We start from the raw sequence: 8484 nt of genomic DNA, 5'->3' as shown, positions 1-8484 counted from the left end.
CTGGGAGATCTGAAGCAACACACAAAAAGTAGGAAGAACCCAGCAGGTCAGGCAGCATCTGTGGAAGCAGTGTTTCAGGGTGCAGGATTTTGACTTGAAACTTTGACCAACTCTTTGACTCCACAATTAGTTACAAAGAAGTATAGCACAAAAATAGGTCCTTCAGCCCATTTAGTTCATGAAACCAACTAAACTGCCTACTCCCAATGAACTGCCAGGGACCACAGCTCTCCATATCCTTACTATCTATGTACCTATCCAAACTTCTCTTAATTGTTGAAATTGAGCTCGCATGGACCACTTGTGCTGGCAACCCATTCCACACTCCCACAACCCTCTGAGTGAAGAAGTTTCTGCTCATGTTCTGCTTAAACTTCTCACCTTTCATCCTTAACCCATGACCTCTTGTTGTAGTCCCACCCAACCTCAATGGAAAAAGCCTGCTTGCATTTACCCTTTCTATACCCCTCATCATTTTGTATACCTCTATCAAATCCCCTCTACAATCTTCTACATTCCAAAGAATACAGTCCTAACCTATTCAATCTTTCCTGATAATTTAGGTCCTCCAGACCTGGCAACATCCTTGTAAATTTTCTTAGTACTCTTTCAATCTTATTTACTTCTTTTCTGCAGGAAGGTGACCAAAACTACACACAATACTCCAAATTAGGCCTCAACAGTGTCTTATACAACTTCAACATAACATTCCATCTTCTGTATTCAATACATTGATTTATGGAGGCTAATGTTCCAAAAGCTTTCTTTACGACCTTTGGTACCTGTGATGCCACTTTCAATGAATTATAGACCAGTATTCCCAAATCCCTTTGTTCTGCCATATTCCTCAGTGCCTAACGCTCACCGTGTAAGAACCTTCTGGCTGGTCCTGCTGAAGTGCAGAACCTCGCATTTGTCTGCATTAAATTCATCTGCAATTTTTCACCCATTTTTCCAGCGAGTGCAGATCCTTCTGCAAGCCATGAGAGCCTTCCTCACTGTCCACTACACCCCCAATCTTGGCGTTATCTGCAAATTTGCTGATCCAATTAACCACATTCAGATCACCGATATACATAACAAACAACAAAGGACCCAGTATCAATCCCTGCGGCCTTCCACTAGTCACAGCCTTCCAGTCAGAGAGGCAACCCCCTACTACCACTCTCTGGCTTCTCCCACAAAGTCAATGTGTAATCCAATTTACTACCTCATCCAGAATGCTGAGCAACTGAACCTTCTTGACCAGCCTCCCATGAGGGACCCTGTCAAAGGCCTTACTAAAGTCCATGTAGGCAACATCCACTGCCTTGCCTTCATCCACTTTCCTAGTAACTTCCTCAAAAAATTCTATAAGATTAAGATATCCACAAATGCTAGTCGGCTCACTAGATCTTCCAGCAGTTTGTTTAGTGTTTTTGAGAGGTTTTGATAGGCTGGATGAAGGATCTCCGCTTGAAATGTCAACTCTTTATTCCTTACCATAGGTGCTGCCTGACCTGCTGAGTTCCTCCAGCATTTTGTGTGTGTGTGTGTGTGTGTGTGTGTGTGTGTTTTCCTCAGTCATCTTTGGAGGTCTTCTTGAGCAGACAGTAGAAACAGAGTCTTAGAATATTTTTTCAGGCGGATCAAGGTCAAGTTGATTTCTTGTTATCTGTGCAAGAACATGTGTGCATATGTGCAATGAAAAACTTATAGTAACAACACAGGCACATAGCATCTGATAAGCAGCATTCACAAGAAAAACATTAAACATAAATTATACACTAATTTTACAAGAAACAAACAAAGTCTATTTTAGTGCAATGAGATCAAAGTGGTCATGGTGTTGCTATACTGAGGCGGTGTTTGGGATTTTGCCAACTGGTTCAAGAACTGAATGGTTGAAGATTAGCTTTATTTGTGACATGTACATTGAAACATTAAAACATACAGAGAAATGCGTTATTTTGCATCAATGACTAAGACAATCTGGGGATGTGCTGGGGTCAGCCCACAAGTGTTGCCACGCTTCTGGTATGTCCACAGCTCACTAACCCTGGAATTGAGTATGTCCGCAAGAGAACAAGTCATTGGATTGAAACATATATGGACTTTGGTAATAAATTTACTTTGAACTTTGAAACCCATGTGGTCATGGAGAGAATGTACCAACCCCTTACGAACAGCAGTGGGAATGGAAGCCCAGTCTTACAACTGGTGCTGTAAAGGTGCTGACACCATACCATCTGAAGGGAGGTAGCTGTTCTTGAACCTGGTGGTGTGGGACTTCAGGCTTCTGTATCTCCTGCTCGATGGTGGCTGCTAAAAGATGGCATGGACCAGGTGGTGGAGATCTTTGATGATAGACCTTGCCTTCTTGAGACAGCGCTTCCTGCAGATAATAGCAGTGGTGGGGAGGGATGTGCCTGTAGGTAGATACTTGAGAAGCAAGGGGTTGTAAGGTTATAAGGAATGTGGTGTTGACCAAGTGCTTCACTCATGCTCCTAATTTGTCGAAAGCGGAACTTCCCAGTGGCCAAACATTTTAATTCTGATTTCCATTCCCTTTCCGACGTGTTGGTCTGTGGCTTCCTCTTGTGCCAGAAGAAGAGGAGCAACACTTTATATTCTGTCTGGGTAGCCTCTAGCCTGATGACATGAATACTGATTTCTCATTTCGGTGAAAGAAATTTCCTTCCCCCTCCTCTCTTCTTCTATTCCCCATCTGGCCTTTTATTCTTCTCACCTGGCTATCACGCCCTCCTTCCCTTTCTCCTATGGTTCACTCTCCTTTCCTATCAGGTTCCTTCCTCTCCAGCCCTTTATCTTTCCCAACCCCTTGGCTTCATCTATCACCTGGTAACTAATCTCCTTCCCCTCCCACCACCTGGCATCTTCCATTTCAGTCCTAAAGAAGGGTCTTGGGCTGAAATGTGGACTGTTCATTCCTCATCATAAGTAGTGCCTGACTTGCTGACCTTTGTGTGTGTTGCGCCTAATTTGTACGTTTGTTCTTTCAAATTCAGGATCTGAATCATCTCAGATTCCAGATTCAGATTTAATTATTAAATGTCCATGTTCATCAGAACAACACAAAACACGACAACAGTAAAACAAGCCCTTTTCCTCACACACACACACACACACACACACACACACACATATAGAGGTCTCCAGCCCCAGGACAGGCCGCTTCCCGCCTCCAGTGGGTCCGTGGACTCACATCGGGCCTCCAACTTTCTCAGTGGACTCTGGACTCACAGACTCGCAGACATCGGTCCTTCCTTCATTGTACTGTGTGGCTAAACACAGCTCCAATACCATCTACAAGTTTGCCAATAACAGCTGGCTGAGTCATGGGCAGTGCAGGGTGGGGGTGTGATGATGAGTCTCTGTAGAGGAGTGAGATAGGAGTGAGTGAGGTTGAGTGGTGTTGCAATGACAACCTTATGCTCAGCATCAGCAAAACAAAGGAGCTTCATTGACTTCAGAGACGGGAATCAGGAAACCATGTGCTGTTTCTCATTGATGGGTCAGAGATGGAGAAGGTCAACAGCTTCTAATTCCTGGGCATTGATTTACCTGGATGACCAATGTTCCCTCTGTAATGCCCTGATGAAGGTTTCTACTACTATGATGTAGGTATTTCACTTTAGCAGTTTTCTGCAAAAGCAGTATGACCTGCAGTAGAATGTTTTGGATTTGGCTAAGGTAAGAAGACCGGCTGTTCAACTTAGGAACGTTGTGTCAGCCAAACAGAATGGTGGGATCTGGAGAAAGTTCTGGAGAGAGCGGGGCAGAGAGAGATTTGTGATGGACAGTAGTCTGGTTTGGGGTCTTTTTGGGGGAGCTGTAAAGTGGGACAGAAGGGAAGATGCCGCAGAACGCCTTGGGAAGGAGAGCCCCGTTGCAAGAAGTGCTTTGTGCAGATGAGTGGCGCCAAGGAGAAGGGCAAGCACCCCTGAGAAAGAGCCAATTTGTTCAAGATAGACTTTGAGGGAAGTTCGGATTGTGGCTGGCGCTTTTACACTGACTGGGTTTGGTGCCATGAGTAACGGTTTTATCCATTTTTTGGAAGAGATGAGCTCCAACAGTCATGTGCACATTTAGACTGGTGTAACCAGAATGGGACCTTACCTTTTTTCTTTTCTTTCTTGTAATAACTGTTTGATAAAGCTGAAATTAGTAATTTTATGCAGTGTGTGATCCGATTCTTCTTGCCGACCAATAATTGTGTATGGCCAGTATTTACACAGTGTTTACTCAAATCGATGTTTCTTTAATCAGAACATCATTCATTTGGTTGAACCCCAAATCATACCGACCCTAGCCATACATTGTTTATGAAAGGTGGCCTTCCCTCCGCTGAGTCAGGTGGCTGTTAGCAGATGTAGCTAACAAGCCAAGTTTGCATACGAGCCCGGTGAGGGAGTTATACCTCTAATTTGAAATGACCAATTGTTCATTGTTTAAAAGAAATAAAATAATACACATTAATGAGTCTTATTTCTCTTATACTATACAACAGCATGTAATAATATCAATCTTTTCACTTTTTTAAAGTTGTTTGAAATGGTCATTAAGCCATTCCACTTTAAATGAACTAGCAGTTCTTTGGCACTTCACGCCCTTTTGCTTATTTGGAACTTGACATAGTGAATCAATAATTTCTTCAATAAAAACAGTATAAATTAGCCAGTTCTAAAGTCTACAGACAAATCATCACCAACTCCACGTTGTCAACACTGTCTGCATTAGAAATTGGAAAAGGAAATGTGATTGTGTACAATTGTGAAATATACTTAACATGGCAATGAGGTAGAGGGTGACAACCTTCTGTGCGCAGTTTAAATTCCTTTGTGTCCTAGTAGCAAAAGATGTGTGCGGGCACACACGTGTCCACCTTAAAGGGAACATGGCCGATGACCTGTCCTGTGCCCAGCATGTTGATGTTATAATCTAGGTTTCCTGAAATGCAGTTTAGGCATGGAATGAATTAAGAATGCCTACTGTTCCATGCCTAGACTGCATTTCAGGAAATCTGCTTACTTGGCCGTCCTTTCTTACCTACATACAGGCAAAGGCTGAAAAGCATCTCCAGAGGCAAGGACAAGAAAGAAGTGGTTACAGAAGGCAGAGGAGTGGTTGCAGGATTGCTCAGAGTTGGTGGACTGGGCCATGTTCACAGGCTCATCGGGGATCTGTATGAATACACCACGGTTGTCATGAAGACAATCATAGACAAGTATGTCACCACAAACTTCCCCATCCAAGAGCCCTGGATGAACCATGACATCCGCAGTCTGCTGAGGGCCAGATCCATGGCCTTCAGGTAAGGTATGAGAGGTCCAGGTATGATCTCCAGAAAGCCATCTTGTGTGAAGTGGGAATTCTGGACCAAAGGTGAATCACTGAAGGATGTTTTACTGCTGTGGAATGCTATTACCTCTTACAAGTGACATAGGTAACAGCAAGGCTTTGCTCCCGGGTAAGCTCAATGTCTTCTCTGCTTGCTTTGACTGTCCTGGAGGAACATTCACAAACTCCCAATCACCCTGTGAGTTCGGTCCCTGAGGATGATGTGATAGCATCCTTCAGGAGGGTGAACCCACAGAAAGTATCCAGCCTAGATGGAGTATCTTGCTGAGTACTAAAAGACCTGTGCTGATCAACTGGCTGGAGCATTTACCAACATCTTTAACCTATCACTTTGGCTGTCTGATGTACCAAACGGCTTCAAGCAGCCTTCAATTATACTGGTGCTTAAGAAGGACATGGCAACCTGCCTCAAAGACTATTGACCAGTAGCACATACATCCACTGTGAGAAAGTGTTTTGAGAAGTTGGTGATGAAACATAATTCTTGCCTGAGATGTGACTTGGATCCACTACAATTTTCCTACTGGCACAACAGGTCACAGTTGATGCCATTTAATTGGCTCTTCACTCAACCCTGGAACATTTGGACAGCAAAGGTGCATACATCAGGATGTTCCTGATGACTACAGCTCATCATTCGATACTATCATCTCCTCAAAACTGTCAACAATCTTCAAGTACTTGGCCTCAATACCTCCTTGAACAATTGGATCCTTGATTTCCTCACTTGCAGACCCCTGTCAGTTCAGATTGGCAAAAACATCTCCACAATCTTCATCAATACAGTTGCACCACATGCGTGTGTGCTTAGCTCCTGCTTTACTCACTTTGTATTGATGACTGTGAGGCTAAGCACAGCTCCAATGCCATGTTTAAGTTTGCTGATGACATCATTGTCGTTGGCCGAATCAAAGGTGGTGACGAATCAGCAATAGGAGGGAAACTGAAAATCTGTTTGAGTGGTGCCACAGCAACAACCTCTCACTCAACATCAGTAATTCAAAGGATCCGGTAATCAGGAGGAGGAAGCCCTGGTGCGTGAGCCATTCCTCATTGGGAAATCAGAGGTAGAGAGAGTCACCAACTTTAAATTATTATTTCAGAGGATCTGTCCTGGGCTCAGCACATAAGTGCAATTACAAAGAAAGCACGGCAGCGCCTCTACTTCCTTCAATGTTTGTGAAAATTTGGCATTGCATATAAAACTTTTACAAACTCCTATAGATGTGTGGTGTAGAGTATATTGACTGTTTGCATCACAGCCTGGCATTGGGACACCAATGCCCTTGAATGGAAACATCTATAGAAAGTAGTGGATGCAACCCAGTCCATCGCAGGTAAAGCTGTCCCACTATTAAGCAGATCTGCATGAAGCACTGTCACAGGAAGGCATCATCCATTATCAAGGATCCCCACCACCCAAGCCATACTCTCTTCTCGCAGCTGCCAGAAAGAAGAAGGTACAGGAGCCTCAGGACCCACACACCCAAGTTCAGGAGCAGTTATTACCCTTCAGCCATCAGGCTCTTGAACCAGAGGGGTTAACTTCACTTGCCCCATCACTGAATTGTTCCTACAACCTAGGACTCTTCATCTCATGTCCCGATACTTATTGCTTATTGATTGATTGATTGATTGATTGATCGATCGATCATTACTGGTTTTCTTTTGTATTTGCACAGTTTGTTGTCTTGCACATTGATTGTCCTTCCTGTTGGTGCTGTCTTTCATTGATTCAATTGTGTTTCTTGGATTTACTGTGTATGGCTGCAAGAAAATGAATTCCAGGGTCATATATGGTGACATACATGTACTTTGATAATAATTTACTTTGAACTTTGATGAAATCATGAAGAAGGCATGCCAGTGCCCCTACTTTCTCAGAAGCTTAGAGATTTGGCACGTCACAAAATACTCTTAACAAACTTCTACAGATGCTCTGTAGAAAGTATTCTGATTGAAAACACAAGAGATTCTGCAGTTGCTGGAAATCGTGACTGCTTATTCCTCTCCATAGATGCTGCCTGACTTGCTGAATTAGTCATAGAAAAGTACAGTACAGAAAAAGGCCTTTTGGCCCATCTAGTTCATGCGGAACCATCTGAACTGGCTACTCCCATTGACCTGCAGCAGGACCATAGCCCTCCATATCCCTACCATCCATGTACCTATCCAAATTTCTCTTAAATGTTGATATCGAGCTTACATACACCATTTGTGCTGGCAGCTCATTCGACACTAGGTGAAGAAGTTTGTCTGTCTGTATCTTGTTTTACGGCGGTTGGCATCCAGCTTAATGGTGCATTACCGCCACCCTCTGCTCCAGAATGTGCACTAGACGGTGAAGAAGTTTCCCCTCGTTCCGCTTAAATTTTTGACCTTTCACCTTAACCCATGACCTTTGGTTGGAGTCCCACCCAACCTCAGTTGCTCTAGCATTTTGTGCATTGCTTAGGATTTCCAGTATTTGTAGAATCACTTTTGTTTTTGTTGAGGATTGTCATTACCATCTCCCTGAACTTTTCCTGCTGAGATCCTGGCTACATTCACCGTAGCACGGATACAGAGATTGAACTGTCAATGATTCAGGAACTGATTGTTTCCCTCCCACATCAGATTTCTGAAACGGTCCATGAACCCATGAGTGCTACCTCGTTATTCATCTTTTGCATTTTTTAAAATTTATTTTTGTAATTTATAGTAATTATGTTTTATTATGCATTGCGCTGTATTGCTACTGCAAAGCAACAAATTTCACGGCAAATCGGAATCAGTTTTATTATTGGTGATGTTTATATTGTCTGTGACTGTATAAATGCCAGTGATAATAAATTTAATTCTAATCTGCAGCAGTTTGCTTTGGGAGTTGTAGCTCAATGCGGGGCCTTTAATTCGGAGCACGTGCATGTTCTGGGACCTTAGTAACCCGAAACCACGGGGGGGGGGGTTGGAAGAGCTGAATTACAAAATAATAATAATAAACTTTGCACATTTGGAGCTGAGGACCAGCCATTCATCAAAATATTGCTGGATATTGCGTTGTTTATCAGATCAGGAGGAGAGCGGGGCTGACTGCTGATTTAATCGGGGTATTCTCCCTCCATCCCTCCCTTCGCTCGGGTG

This window comes from Mobula hypostoma, chromosome 1 (assembly GCF_963921235.1).
Source record: "Mobula hypostoma chromosome 1, sMobHyp1.1, whole genome shotgun sequence".
Lineage (NCBI taxonomy): Eukaryota > Metazoa > Chordata > Chondrichthyes > Myliobatiformes > Myliobatidae > Mobula > Mobula hypostoma.
The sequence above is the reverse complement of the archived record's forward strand: the minus strand, read 5'-3'. Positions refer to the sequence as shown.